The following is a 15,826-nucleotide window of genomic DNA, read 5'->3' as shown; positions in this document are numbered from 1 at the left end:
ATAGAAATAATTTAAGAGGGCTGCTGACTAATGTGAAACATTCTAGTTTCCACCAGCAGTTGGCTGCCAAACACTGTTAAAAAAAAAAAAAAAAAGAACGAAAAAAAAAAAAGAGTTCCAGATAAAAGTAGACATAAATTATCATGAATATAAATCTCTAATGATCAAGTGGTGGTTAGAGATTATTGCGTTTAGAAGATAGGGAAAAACATATTAAACACCATGGAGTCTTTCCTGGTTCCATTTTACATATTAGGAAACTGGATCTTTTAAAAAAAATCCCCTCAAAGCCTTTTAAGTTCTTTAATGCCCTAGACTCAATGACGTACGTTTCAAAATATATTGCAACAGTTAGACTTTATTGAGCATAGAAAATAAAGGGGAAATTATATTATAATTACCAGAAAGACTGCTTTAGCTCTATTTTTAAAATGTAAGTTAGAAAATTTAGTCTTAAACTAACACTTTGAATCTTCTTCAGATGTTTCTCTCAGGGTAACCCTTCTGCAGCAAAAATCAGAATAACTCAAAGTGATAATTATCCAAATCGTAGTTATGAGGGGTTTTCTCCCTTTCAAATTCTTAGGTCCTCTGCAAAGCCGGGAACATTTGAGTGGAAATAATGTTCAGATTATAAAAAGCAGCAGCACATGAGTGAAATCAGGCAGAATTGGCCTGACAGGGGGTCAGAAACCAGAAACAGTGACATGTAGCCACTCGAATGGCAGCATTATTCAGGTAGAAATCCATAATTAGCTGAATTTTTGGAGTTTAAAGGATTACTAAAAGTGCAAGGGGGAAAATAGTAAGTCTGGTTGAGAAAATTAATTCCCGTTTCAAATCTTTATCCTTTCCTTCAAGATGTGACTCCAAAGAAAGGCAATTACGTCAAAGAAGGTTAGGCGCCCAATGCTGAACACTGCTTTTTAAGCCCATTCCAGAGGCCTATTAGACATCACGTAAACTGTAGACAGCAGCGTTTCTACCACCCCAATACTGCACATCTGTGTACCAGCTTCTTGGGAGCAGAAATGGAGACATATGCATTTTTAACATATTCCAAGAATACAGTCACAGGGGAAAATCTACCTTTCACCATATATGGCCATTGTGCAACTCTATCCAAGACTTTGTGCAGATATTTATGTAATATCTCTGCTCCCTCTCCCCTCAGCTTGGCAGAAGTTTAAGGAAATACTTTGGGGAGGCCCCTGCAAAGTCAGTCTTCTAAACTGTGAATGGTGCGATAGAAAAAGCTGAAATGCCTTTTTGAACATGAATTGGACTATATGTGGGGTATGTCAGAGAAATTTTTACAAATCATTCTAAAAAATATTGACAAAAATTTATAGTTATTATATACACTAAACATTTTATTTGTGCCAGAGATTTTTTTTTTTTTTTTGGTAAATTGTGATCTTGACCCATTTCTTTGAGGACTATCTCAGTATGCATTCGGACTCTAGTGGTGGAAAAAAGGATCCACGGAATAAAGTGAATACTAAATGATATTTTATAAGTGACTTTAAATGACTTTGGGAAATTGTCCACACAGCTAGATTAACTCCTTGCTGATAAATACGGAGGAGAAATACAATTAGTGGGCAGAATTACAATAATGGTATTCCAAAAGAGATGTAGTGTTAAAAATGACACTTAAAAATTTTTATGAGTATAACTTTCATAATTAAACCAGTGTGAAATTAGCATGCTGGAGTGTAGTGGACATTTAAAGAACATACAGCAGGTGTGATAATGTAGTGGAATAAGAAACTATGATGCTTTATTACAGGACTTTTAAGTATGTGGAGGGGAGGTGTCAGAAGGCCTGGATTCTAATTGTGCTCTGATTTTGTTTTGTTTTGCTTTTTAACTAGCTTTCTGACTATGGCTAAGTCTCCTCATCAGAAAGAAATGGAGATGGTAATATTTGTCCTTCTTGCCTCACATTTATTACAAAGATAAAGTAAGAGAACACATAGAAAAGTGCCTTGAAGACTGTCAAATACTGCAGAAGCAAGAGATAGATTATCATCATATTCTCAACCATCCCTCAGTAACAGGATACCATTTTCACGTCAGTGCTAATGTAGGACTCCCACTGGGAAGAGAATTATCAAAAGAAATGCCACTGCCTACACTCTGAAGGGAGCCCTCTGAGCACTAAGGCAGGGCCATGCGCCCTGGCTAAGCACCACCCACTGCTCCCCATGCTCACTGGGAGGGCTTCGCTCTGTGAACCACCCTCACCTGCGCGTCTCCCACACGTTACTGATAAAAGCTCTTCTCAGACCTCCGGGATCAGCATACACCTTTGGAGAAAAGAGAAACTGCAAATCGCCAATGCTGCCTGGCCTTCCCCCTGAACGCAGCTGTACGGCACTTACTGCTTCTCTACTCAGCTCACCCTTCCTGCAAAATACATTATATTTAAAACGTGTTCAGTAAATTGTTACCTAGGAGAGATTTTAGCTCTGGGAGCAGGAGGGGAGACCTTAAAAATGTTAATTATCTGGAGCATAGAGCTTAACATTCTGGACTCCAAGATGGTTTTTAAGCCTATTTAGATTTTCTCCGAATTCTTCAAGGCTAATGCAACTTCTGAATGTATCTAGTAACCTCTAATTATATGTGGAAGTGGGAGATGTGAGAAGACCAGATTAAATCCATAGATAATCCCAAAATCTCATTTTAGCCAACAGCACAGCTCTTTCCCCACCAAGCCCAGCATCAGAAGGACCATTAAGAAGAGCAAGGCTGCGTGGAGTTCCAAGCTCCCTGTTCTCCTGTCTACCCTCTGCTGGGGATGTTAATGAACCAGCCGAACAGCCAGGAAAAAAGAGCCAGCAGAAAGCAAAGTGGAAAATCAGGGTCCTGCGCCACTGCCAAGCCAGAAAAGCAGACACTGAGGAACTAGAAGGCACCAGGGCCCTGCCCTAGAGGAGCAACCCACCAGCCAGCCCTGGCAGTCCTGGGCTACAGGTTCCAGGAGCAGGACCTTTCTACTTTACAAAGCTGCCACACTCAGATCATTGCTCTCTGCCCAGTTTGACCATCTGTGTGTTCACCCAAGATGAACAAGCCAAACTGTAATCAGGCCATTCCTCTCCCAGTTCAAAGCACCAAAGGGGTGGACTGAGCCAAGTGCTCTCCTCAGCTGAACACAATTTACTCACAGGATGAGGAAAGGAAGAGGAAGAGGAAGATTTTGTTTTTAGGACTACTTTGTAAATCCCACTGGCCTTCACCTTGGTGTTTCCCTTCTTGGTGCTTTTTATTTTTTCTAACTCGATGGTTTATTAACATCAGAGCAGTAGCGTTTCACTTTCGAATCCAGGTCTACTTTTCATGAACGTAAAATTTTTACACATGCCTTAAGGATATTTGACATTTCAAAATAAATACCATCCGTGACAGAAATCAACGCAAGTCATTTTAGAATAAAGTTTTTTTAAAAAAGAATATTTTATTAAACAATGTAATGCCTACTCAGTACCTGCAAAGATGCCGTTTGACGTTGGATGGACTTACTGTACCCCCTCCTTCCTTTCTGGGCCACTTCCGTTTATGTCGGAGCTCTCTGGACTAGAACTTTTGGCTAGCTTTGGCTTAAACGCGTCAGGAATAAATTTAAAAGCGGGAAGAAAAAGAAATGGGGACGATCTGATGAAGGGAACCGGGCTTACAAGAACTTCTTGGGGGAATAATGAAAATGTGCTAAAGTTTGTACTAGGAGATAAAAGAGCTGGCGTTGAGGGGCCGCGGTCGGAGAACACAGGAAAAGCAATGGTGTTCATCCAATTCGATATAAAAAGTGGGCTCCTGAATTTAAACTTCGTGTATCACAGAGCTCAGGAGTAGCAGAACTGATTTATGGTCTCAATTACGTCCTTTAGGTTCACGACACCTCCAGGCCTCTGTATCTGCAAAACGGGGGGCAATACCGGTCTCCAGGCGCTGGGAGGGCCAGGTGATACGGAGGACAGAAGGCATGCGGGGAGCAGCGGGCCACCTTCCTTCCCAGGGCGGCCTCCCTCTGGAAAGCTGCGGAGATGGTGCCCAAGCTCTCGGGGCGGCGGGGCTCCTCCGCGGGCACAGCGCCCTCGCTCCCGAGCGTCCAGCGCGCAGGCTCCGGCAGCGGCGGAGGGCGCGGCCATGTCCAGGGCTCCCGCCCGGAGCTTGCGCTGTGCCCCGCCAGCCCCGCGCTCCGGGCGTGCCCGGCTCTTCGGCGGGTCAGTGTCCTCGGTCCCGCTGTCCTGCCCCCCTGCGGCCATCGCAGGGAGGGCAGCGCGGCCGCTCCCCCGCCCCGGGCCAGCCGGGGTCGCAGCCGCTGCCACCTTGACGGTGGGCACCTGGGTCGCTCGCGGGTGCGCCGCGGTTAGGAGGGGCGGGAAAGGCTGCACTCCGAAGAGGACAGAGGTGATTCCCTCCGAACCGAGGCCCTCTGGGATCTTCGAGAAGGTTCAGGTTACCGTCCCCCCACGCCCCCTCGGTCCAGAACAATGAAGGCAAGCGGGGGAAACCCTCTCCCAGCGCCCAGGCTGGCCGCCTTGTTGACGATAACTTGATTATCACGGGAGGGCGGTGGTCTGCAGTGCGGAGGTAGGAGATGGGGGGAGGGGTGCAACCTGGGATTTAGGGCAACAGAAGGAACTATGACAGCCACCACCTTTGCACGTCCGGGCTTAGGTGTTTATTTCATTCTAAGGCGCCCCTTTCGCTGCCTCTACTAGCCTAGAGGGAGTCACAAACGACTTCCACATCCTGGTAGTACGTGGGTGCGGGGCCTTTCCCTTAGCCAACCCAGCCAGCCAGGTTTCAGCTGCCAGAAAATGTGTTTCCCATCTAACACTTCTTTCCCAAGGACAAAATATAATGTGTCTAAAAATGGTGAACTTCCTGTCTGGGCTTCCCTCACCCACCCCGCTTCCCCACTTAGGAATAAGACTTGAGTAACAAAGATTAGTTGGAAACCTATTTTCCTTTGTACATCCCAGATCTCTGCTGGTTCAGTGTCTCGTGTCAGGTGAAATTATTCATGAGGCTCTGAACAGAGTTGGTAAGTCTTACTCCTTCCCCCTAGAAATTCCAAGTGGATTTAAATCACTCCCTGGTTGCTGCAGAGGGTCTGTGTTTTATGGGAGTTCTCTAGTGGGCTTTGAAGTATTTGCTTACCAAATCTGTTTCTCAGCTTCCAGCTCCTGAATAAATTACCCGCCCCTTCTCTCTGCTGCCACTCCCCTCCCCCGCCTCAAATGTGAACAGTGGAGATGTCCTCTGGACAATAGCTTGGAATGTGAGCTCTGGAACATATCAGTCAGTTGCCAGTCCTGGGACACCCATTTGCTACACACTTGACTGAGAGATTTTGATTGTCTAATGGACTAGGCCCTTGGACCTTATTCTGTGCACAGATTTATTCCTTGCTTGCAGGATCACTTAACCAGTGTCCCCATTTACCATCTTGAGCCAGGTTGTCTTGTCAGGAAAATGGCCATGAGAATATGCATTTAGAGAGCACATCAAAATCCTCGTGTTGAAAACATCTTGGAGCATCTTTGAGGATTGCCACTTGACAGAGGTTAGTGTTAATTGATGTCAGGCTGTTCTTTTGGGAAGACTGTAGCCTTCTATTTATTTTGGTGTTTATATAAGGGCTAGAGAGGGTAAAGGGAAAATGGGCAGCCACGGCCCTTTGGTGAGCCAGGAGGCATTTTGCATTATCGGTCAAGCTACTTTAAAAAGCATTGTCGTCCAGCCTTCCATATGAGTGGGATGGGGCAGGACTAAGTCATCCATTTCAATGCCTGCTCTTTCTGTCCCCTTGTCCAGCATGTCACTAAAATCACCATTTCCCTCACTCACTCCACGTGTGGAAAAGGTAATTAAAGACTCCCCGAGAGATTCAAGAGCAGCCACTTCTGGGGTTGAGATTTGTCACATTTCTACGCTTCACCTCACCAGGGGCCTCGGCTGCACCAGGATTCCTTGATTCTCCAGCGGGGCCTTTCCGGGCAAGGACAGGGACCCTGGTACCCTCTTCCTATTTAGTGTTTTACTAAAACAACATCACCATAAACAAAAAGTAAAACAAACAGGAAATCAAAATATGCAAAAGCATAGACGTCTGGCGTGTTTACAAAGCACAGATTTCTTACCCTAAAATAATTAAAGCCTGGCAGACTTGGCCAATTCTGCCTCTGGCTGGGCTCACGCCTTCAGATTCCTTGTCGCCCACATCACTGCTGCTGCATTAGAAGAACGAGGTTCCCACCACTCTGCTCCTTGGTCCTCTTCTGTGGGGAAAGGGGGTTTCTGGCTTAGCTGGACTTCTGCTTTCGTGCACCTCCCTACCTGAGAGGCTGAGAAAAGCATTTTCCAGTCCAGGGTCGAGTTTCCTCCCTGTGCCCCTTGGCGGTCCCAGGATTTCCCTGAGTGCCGTGCAGGGAAGTTCAGAGCTATCACCTGTCACTGTCTGCTCTCAGGCAGCAACCCCAGGCTTCAGCCCTGGGCCCCACCCTTCCAGAAGCCTTCCTACTTTGTATTCACCCGTCCTCTCCCCCCTCTCTCCCCCAGCCAGCCAGCACCACTGAAAACCACCTCTTCTGTGTTTTGAAAGCCTGGAAGCACCCCTATCCTCCACCTCGCAGACCTCCCACTGAGTTTCAGTTTCCTATCCAAACTCCAGATTTGAGTTCTCAGCTCATTTGAAGAACATAAGAAGAGCTCACGGCACATTCAATTCAAGTCTTTCCTTCCTGGCTGGGCTTGCCAGTGGTCCCCAATTCAGGGGAGGTGTGGTCTTGTCAAGTTCCAAGTCTGGCAGGGGCAATCCTCAGACTTGTCAGAGGTTAGAGTGCCTGCAAAGTCGCAGTCATCTCTGCAGGACACCATGTCACCGATTAGTCCCCTCAAATTCAGCAAGAACTGACCCTGCTTTGGCATGTGCTGTACTTTGAAGTCACAACTACCATAAACAGGTTCACACACACACACACACACACACACACACACACACTAGGGGAACTAAATTGAAGTCCCTGATTGGCAGTTTCTGAATATTCTGGCCATGCTAATTTAATTTGTTCAGCAATTGTTTTAGCTTTCTGCCAGCATTTGCTACCAGGTAACCAAGAGCAGTTATCAAAGGTTGGAGAAAAACCTAGAGAAGTTAAAAAATTTTAAATTGACAGAGCTCTCCCCATATAGTAAGCGGAATAATAGCCTCCCCAAAATGTCCACATCCTAAGCCCCAGAACCCGTGTGACTCTTACCTTACATAGCAAACGGGACTTTGCAGATGCGATAGAGTTAAAGATCTTGCGATGGAGACATTGTCCTGAGTTGTCTGGATGGGCCCACTGGAATCACAATGGTAATCATAAGTGAAAGAGGCAGCCTGAAGAGTCAGAGTCAGAGTCGGAGGGAGATTTGAAGATGCTAAAGTGCTGGCTTTGAAGATGGAGGAAGAGGCCAAGAGCCACAGAATGCCGGAAGCCTCTAGAAGATGGAAAAGACAAGGGAACAGATCCTCCACTAGAGCCTCCAGAAGGAGCAGCCCTGCCCACATCTGAATTTTAGTCCAGTGAACCCCATTTCAGACTTCTGACTTCTAGAACTGTAAGATTATAAATTTGCATTATTTCAAGCCACTAAGTTTGTGGTAATTTGTTACAGCAGCATCAGTACTCTCCGTTTACTTAGTTGTGTGTGTGACTTGAGAAAAGAATACCTTCTTTTGGATTTAACGGGAACACTCTGGTACAACATGAAGAATGAAACAGCATCCCCATTCACTTTTTTTTTCTCCAGTTGTTTCCGTTTGTCATTTATTCACTGCTGACACCAAGCCAAGGCCTGTGCTAGTCACTGATAGACCAGCAAGAACCTTTCGCAGTGAGTACTGTTACGCACTTATTACAGAGAAGGAAACTGAGGCTCAGCATAGGACAGTGACAGCCCCAAGGCCGCACATCAGTGGCCGATAGGTGGAGAGCCTACAGGGATACACACGCTGCTTCAGCTAATTCCTTGCTATTTCCTCCAACCCATCTTTATGCCCCTTCTTGAAGCGGAGTTTACAAGCCACTGTTTTTCAACCGCATCCTGTTCCAGCTACAGGAATACTCTCATACAGTCAGAGAAATGCCTTTTTCTGCCATGGTGGGTGGCAGGCCACAGTCCAAACTGCTGCTTGCAAAGCAAATAAGGTTGAGGTTGAGCCTTTGGCTAGTGGGAAGTCTTAATGTGACACTGGGTGTTAGGTTCTGTTAATGCACTCGTCTGGGTGTCAGTTTATAGGATAATGTGTGCATTTCATAGCACAGGAGCGGGCAATTCAGGGCTTCTCTATCCTGGCAGGACCTCCGCCCTGTCCCAGCTACTCATAGCCCCACACCCTTGGGAGGAGTAAGGATGGCACCTGGCTGTCGTACCCTTTGCCCAGAATCAGTGATTCTCCATCCTGGCTGCTAGTTCAAACCACGTCAGAAACTAGAAAAACCTGTTAACATTGGGCCCCACCCCAGCCAAGTAAACCACGTTCAGTATGGCCAGGCCTGGGCTTCAACGTGCAGGTCAGAGTCTCCCCGGTGATTCTGGTGTGCAGTCAGGGGCACTGCAGGCCCTCTAACCGGACAGGTTATATCCTTTACCTGAGCTGTGTGGACGCCTCCTGCCGCCACGGTGAGTGCTTGTCTGGGCATGTCAGCTCTGCCAAGTCAGTAAGCACCGGGGCTTCAGAGCACTCCTGTGCCCCTCTCAGAAGAGCAGGTGGAATCTCATTCACAGGACCCTGCATGGCTGAGAAAGCAGAAGGTGACCCTTAGGGTGACCAGCCATCCCACTTTGCCCAGGACTTTAGAGGAGAGGGGTGTTCCTGATATGTGAGATGTTAAGTGCTAAAACCAGGAAAGTCCCTGGCCTTTGAACAAAGAACTAGGAGTCTGAAATCCACGGGAGTAAACTCTTCCTGCTTGGGTGGGAGCAGTCTGACATCAGAGGGGTGTGTCTGTGCTTGTGTGTGAGGGAGCGAGGGAGAGGGTGTGCGTACATACGTTAAGTGTGTGCGTGCCTGCGTGTGTGTAAGAGCTTGTGAGAACGTGAGAGTTGTGCATTTGTGTACGGGAGTGTGTGCATCGTGTGAGGACGGGCATGAGGGCATGTGTGCATGAATGTGGGTGGGTGTGTTTGTGTGAGAGTGTAGGCTTTTTGGGGACAGCAGACCTCACCAGCCCAGAATTGCCCCACTGCAGTGGCATCTAACATATCCAAGCTTGTGCCAACCGAGCTGGCCCTGAGTACTACCAGAGAGCAGCCCTGAGTGGTTCAGTGAGCCCAGGGGTAGACATTGTACATTTATTTCGCTCTATGACAGTATAATTAGCTTTCCCTCCTGTGAGGAATGAAGGGGCAGCATGCTTTCTGACAGCTGTGGGAGCTGCCTTCCTGCCTGGATAAATCTAGCATCCACCGATATGGTTACACCTGTTTAAACAAGGAACAAAATAGGTATTTATTTGAAGTTCAAGAGGCCATATGAGCCATGGCCTAAACATAGGCCTGGATATAATTATAAAGATACTTAATTCCTTGTTCTGAAAGAATTTTGCAGCCCGCTGTTCCCTCAGAGGCTTGGGCAGTTTCCTTAAACACGTGTACTTCCCAGAATGAGGCCAGGCGGGGGCAGGAATGCCTTGTGGAGGCTGGGGTGCAAGGCTGGGGGGCACAGAGGAGCGATGACCCCCAGACCTGGCCGATCCTTGCTCAGAAGCACCAGGAGGAGGCTTGATAAAGATGCAGGATTCCTGCTCCTCCCCGTAGACCAGGCTTGCTTGCGTCTTGGAATGGAGGGCAAGAATCTGCATTTTTATTTTTTATCTTTATTTTTATTGAGTTATAGTTAGTTTACAATGTTGTGTCAATTTCCAGTGTAGAGCACAATTTTTCAGTTATACATGAACATACATATATTCATTGTCACATTCTTTTTCACTGTGAGCTACCACAAGATCTTGTATATATTTCCCTGTGCTATACAGTAAAAAAGAAAGAAAGAAAGAGACAAATGAACATAAATACAAAACAGAAACAGACTCCTAGACATAGAATACAAACTTGTGGTTGCCAGGGGGGAGGAGGGTGGGAAGGGACAGACTGGGAGTTCAAAACTTGTAGATACTGACAGGCATATGTGGAATCTGCATTTTTAAAGCTCCTCAGGTGATTCTGCTGGCTACCCAAGTTTGGGAACCCCTGAGCTACAGCTTGGGGGTAGGGGACTCCTTCCTGCCAGGCATTTCTGGAACTAGGTCAGGGAGGCTAATAATTGCTGTTTCCTGAGGACCCTGCCACACAGACCCCCATCATTACTCCCAGTTTGCGGACGAGATGACTGAGTTCTTTTGTTCATTTCTGTGCTGATACCCAAGCACCTCAAGGCAGGAGTTCACCAAGTTTTTTAGGTCACAGGCCCTTTTAAGACTCTGTTAAAGCTATAAACCCTCTCAGTGAAAAACAGCACATACACAGATTTTGCACAGTTTTGCAGGGTTCGTGGAGCCCCTTGAAGCCTGCCCAAGGCCCTCTGTTTAAGAATGCCCATCCTACAGAATATTCCCTAAGACGAGTCTGCAAACAAGCAAGGTAAGCTGGACCCTCAGCAGCCTGAGGAAGGGTTTATGGGGCACTTACTATGGGGTGGACAGTGTTTCAGGGCACGTTGAGGGGAGCTGTAGATACAAGAAGTGAGGGTGGGATGCAGCCCCTGCTTCCAGTTTAGCTGGAAAGACAAGACTGCACAGGAAGAAAGACAATATGAAGTTCAAGGTGGTTTATGCCAAGCCCAGACGAGGGCTGGCACCATACGCCACAGCTCAGTGAGCTGAACCATCAACCATCGTGAGCTGTAGGAGTGCCAAGAGGTGGGAGGTGAGGCCCAGCCTGGCAGGAGCCTGGCCTGAACTCGGCAGGAAGGAGAGAGTTCTGGGCAGGGAGGCTTGGTGGGTATTTAGGGGAGGAGGGGAGAAGGCTAGGGCAGAGACAAGGAAAGTCAGGCCATTAAAGGGGAAAAAAAAAAGAGATTCTATATGCTAAGAAATGAATCCCAACCCCACCTGCCCCAGAAAAAGGAAGGAAGAAAGAAAAGGATACAAAAAAGAAATGCTTAAGAGAGTGATAACCTTTGTGGTCATTTTATAATATGCTTACATCGAACAATTAAATATTTTAACATAAAACATAATGCTAGATAATTATGCTTTACAATTATAGAAACAATTATGATTACAATTACAAAAATTACAGAATTTATTTTAAAAAATACATTAATTTACAGTTCTCCACATGGTGTGGTCCAGTAACAGGACCCAAGATAAAGTTGCATAGGAACATGTCAGTTTGTTGGAGACTGTGCATGACCTCCTTTGCAGATTACCTCAGAAGTCTAAACTTGAGGCTCATAAATGAAAATGGAGTTTAAGCCAAATGGTTCTCCTGCCTACCCTCCCTACCTTCCACCCAGGGATAGACCCTGTCACGGTGTGGCTGAAGGTCCTTGCAGAGGGTAAGTGAGGGAAATGGAGGTGTGGGTTTGGAGGGGATTGGAGGCCATGGACCCCCACTGAATTTCCTCCTCAGTCCTGTAGGGGGAGCTGCTGCAGCTTTGAGGGAAGTCCCCAGAGTCCCAGTAAGGCAAAGGGCAGAGGACTTGGTGTGCAAGAAACTGGAGGCTGGCAGACTGGCCAAGAAACAATTACAGAGGGGCAGATGCAAGAAGGAGAGGCTGGACGAGGGCCAGGGAAGGGCAGATTCCAAGAAGGAAGGATTATGCAGCCCGAGGGACCGGGGGAGAGAGATAGAAAGAGGAGCTCTGGTTTTGCAGGACGGTGACTGAGCAATGGTGGCTCCACAGACAGAATCAGAATTCCTGGGGTCTGAGGGGTGAAGACCACAAGCTCAGTGTTGGTTCATCCTCTGGCAGGAGGCAGGGAGACTTTCCCCATAAGGCATCTCAACTGCGTTTCTTTCCATTAAGAGTGTTCTGATAGTTCCTTAACAGACAAACACTGCAGGCAGGGTCCTCTGCTCTCCTGGCACTGTTACCTGAAGGGTGTTCAGATTCAGGGGAGCACTGCTTTTGCCAGCTGTGTGCTCTGCCCATAACATGGCACCATAATGTGAGATGTGGGTTCTTTAAACAGAAAAGTGATTTCAGCAACTCCAGGGCAAGCTGCCTTGCAGATACATGCAAAATGTTTTAGTAACAACATTTGTTCAACTATGGTTAATATGAAAATTAATAATAAAAAACAAAGCCAGAAATGAAATCTTTAACGTTGGGTGGAGGCTGAAGTGGGGCAATGTACAGGCTGGGATGGACTTTACTCTGTGAGAACAGCAGGAATAAACACAGAAGTAAGCTTATGTGGAAGAAGGAAGGGTGGAGTCAGATGCCTATTTCTCCCAGGGGTCCAGGTCCCTAGGAGTTTCAGAAATGCCCATTGCCACTGTCTGGGATAGTGAACCGATTTCTTAAGCAAATAAAGTCGTTTCCTGCTTCTGAATGTAATTTCTTTGCATAACAATGAGCTTACTAAACAGACCCAGGACTTATTACAAGATCCTTTAACCCATTTTTAAAAACTGATTGAAAACATGCCATGAATCTCATTTCTCATGTTTAGACAAAGCTACATAGGACCACTTTTGAAGAATAGTAGCAACATAAAGATACATTTAGCTCTATTTTCATTTAAAAGAACCCCTTGCAGTGAGCAGGGACTTGTGACTAGTTCTGGCCAGAGAATGTGAATCATCTGCTCCCAGCAGATACCAGATAAGCAGGTGCCATGATCTTGGACTTCCCCGCCTCCAGACTGTGAGAAATACATGTTTGTTGTTTATAAGCCACCCCATTTCAGGTATTTCTATTATAGCAGACCGAACAGACTCAGCTGATGGCCATTGGCATCGTTTCCAGATTTTCATTATTATTTACGATGCTGCAGTTGGTATCTTTCACGCCTCTCTGTGCTCAGATGTGTGTGTTTCTCCAGGGAGTGTGACAAAAAACAGAATTGTTGGCAATATGCATTTTCAGTTCTGCTTGATATTGCCAAATGATTCTTGAAGAGGCTGGACCAGTTTATACTGAGGGCAGCTATTTTTCAAGCTTACATTTGATCCTCATAATTTTGCCCTGTGTCCTAACACAATGTTGCATTTCACCTCTAGAGATCTTCTAAACCAACTACTCTTATCCCAGATGGCTGTGTTTTATGACCTTTGTAAGTGTTTTTTCTGAGACATATTCATTTGTAATAAATAAATAAATACATAAAACAATTCATAAAGGTACGAAGAACAAGGTAAAAATACCTGAAATCCTACTATCCAAAGAAAACCACCATTAATTTTTTTTGAATATTCTCCCAAATGCTTCTGATGGAAATGAACGTGTGTGACGTTACATGAATGGAAAATGGCTATCCTGGTTTATTGCCTGCCTCTTCTCTCCACAGTCTGTTATGAACACCTTGAGGTAATTTTCCAAATTGACAGAGCTCCTTTGATCTCCTTCCCTTTGGCCTGGGGTTGCTTTGAGGTTAAAAGATGAGAGGAAAGGAAGAGAGAAGTGAGAACTAACAATGGGGAAGGATTTAATCTACACTCCATCTGATTTTCTTGTCCCAGCCATTCTGGGAGGCAGGTGCTGCTGCCCATTGCACAGATGGGGAAATTAAGGTCTCAGCAACAGGGGGCAATGGAGTCAGCATTCCGTAAGGTTGTCGCTTACTCCACTTCATTTACTCCATCTACTCACCTGCTACCCATCTTCCGCTGGGCTCCCCCACATCCTCTGTGGTTGCCAAGGGTGATGGGGATTTGAAGACCCAGAAGGTGCAAGGCCCAGGCCTCCCCACAATCTTGGTGAATCATGGTGAGAATATAAAAAATCTGCCCCCCCTGAGGTAGGCATCTGCTTTCCCTTCTCCCAGACCTGGAGAGGGGAAGGGAGGGTCAGGGAACATGAAGAGGCAGAGATTTGGTAGCTAGTAGATGCCAAGTCTGTGGCCAGTACGGAGGTGAGCTGTGAGGGCCTCTCTAGCTTCAAGAGGGCCCAGAAGACTGTGAGGACTGGGGTGAGCTGTGGCTTCCTGTAGCCCAAGGAGCAACGGGAAAGGAGGCACTGCCAGCACCCAAGGGCGTAGCCTCCTTCTCATCCCCTGCCATTGTTTAGTGCCACATAAACCCAGGTTTCCTATAGCGCCCTCATTTTTTGGAGGCTAAATTTTTTAAATTGAACTATAGTTGATTTATAATATTGTGTTAGTTTCAGGTGTACAGCAACATGATTCAGGTATATATATTTTTTTCAGGTTATTTTCCATTATAGATTATTACAAGATATTGAATATAGTTCCCTGTGTCATACATTAAGTCCTTGTTGCTTATCTATTTTATGTGTAGTTGTATCTGTTAATCTCATGCTCCTAATTTGTTCACCCTGCCTTCTCTCCCCTTTGGGAACCCTAAGTTTGTTTCCTGTGTCTGTGAGTCTGTTTCTGTTTTGTATATAGATTCATTTGTATTATTTTTCAGATTCCACATATAAGTGATAACCATATAGTATTTGTCTTTCTCTGTCTGACTTAACTTCACTTAGTATGATAATCTCTAGGTCCATCCACATTGCTGCCAATGGCAATAGTTCGTTCTTTTTTAATGGCTGAGCAATATTATATATGTATCATATCTTCTTAAACCAATTGTCTATTGATGGGCATCTGGGTTGATTCCATGTCTTGGCTATTGGAAATAGTGCTGCTATGAACATTGGGGTGATGTGTCTTTTCAAATTAGAATTTTCATCTTTTCTGGATATGTGCCTAGGAGTGGGATTGCTGGATCATATGATAACTCTATTTTTAATTTTTAAAGGAGCTGCCATACAGTTTTTCATAGTGGCTGCACCAATTTGCGCTCCCACCAACAGTGTAGGTGGAGTCTAAATTTTATTTTGGAGAAACAGAGGAATGTGATATTCCTTGAATTTGATATTGTCGCCTGAAGCGCAGGGCTGATGGACAATATGGTCATGTGGCTCGTGCAGTCACCCAGAGCCTCACGCTTAGAAGAGCCCTGCACTTGATTTAATGTTCTGCTGTCATCATCTTGAAACTCTCAATTTCTGAACAAGGAGCCCCACATTGTCATTTTTGCCCTCATGTGTGAATTATGTAGCTGGTCCTGCAAAAATGCATGCCCGCTGCATCCGCACTTAGCAGAAGTTTCCAAGTCTTATTACATCATTAGGAAAAGTCCTTACTGAAGGTTGGAGGGATTAAAGAGGTTGCCAACAGGCCAGACCCACTCTGTGCCCACGCAGTGTGCCCACCTCGCGTTTGCTCACGCGTTTATATTTCTATAAGCAATTATCATTCACCAAAGTGTTGGTTACCCACGTCTGAAAACAGAACTAAATATAAACTTAATATGTATTATTATAAAATTAAATGTGAAAACCATGGTGGCACATAGAAATGAGAGCCAAGATGGAAGTGAAGCTGCAGGGGGCTGGGACATTTCAGGGTGGATTTCAATGGAGAAGGCTTGAAAGTGCCAGAGAGGCCTGAATGGTAACACATGTGTCCCAAGCGTCCCAGCCTGTTCCCAGTCCGCCTAGTGCTGACAGTTTGGAGCATTTCTCCCGGCAGAGCTCCTCTTGTTCTGTGGCATTTCATTTGTGCAGATCTTCGGAAGTTATACATCAATGTGGGGTCTTTGTATATGTTTGGAACTGAATAATCTACTTTTGAAGCCGTCA

The 15,826-nt window shown here is 45.8% G+C and overlaps 1 long non-coding RNA gene across 1 annotated transcript; it reads left to right on the top strand.

Moving 5' to 3' along the window:
• The first annotated feature begins 4,788 nt into the window (after positions 1-4,788).
• LOC135321054 (uncharacterized) lies at positions 4,789-7,287 on the top strand. The gene is made up of 3 exons (XR_010380472.1): positions 4,789-5,059; positions 5,474-5,581; positions 6,577-7,287. It is a non-coding gene; the product is annotated as an uncharacterized LOC135321054 (long non-coding RNA).
• The last annotated feature ends 8,539 nt before the right edge of the window (positions 7,288-15,826 follow it).

The sequence above is a fragment of the Camelus dromedarius genome, chromosome 3 (assembly GCF_036321535.1).
Source record: "Camelus dromedarius isolate mCamDro1 chromosome 3, mCamDro1.pat, whole genome shotgun sequence".
In the NCBI taxonomy this organism is placed as follows: domain Eukaryota; kingdom Metazoa; phylum Chordata; class Mammalia; order Artiodactyla; family Camelidae; genus Camelus; species Camelus dromedarius.
The sequence above is the reverse complement of the archived record's forward strand: the minus strand, read 5'-3'. Positions and strand labels throughout refer to the sequence as shown.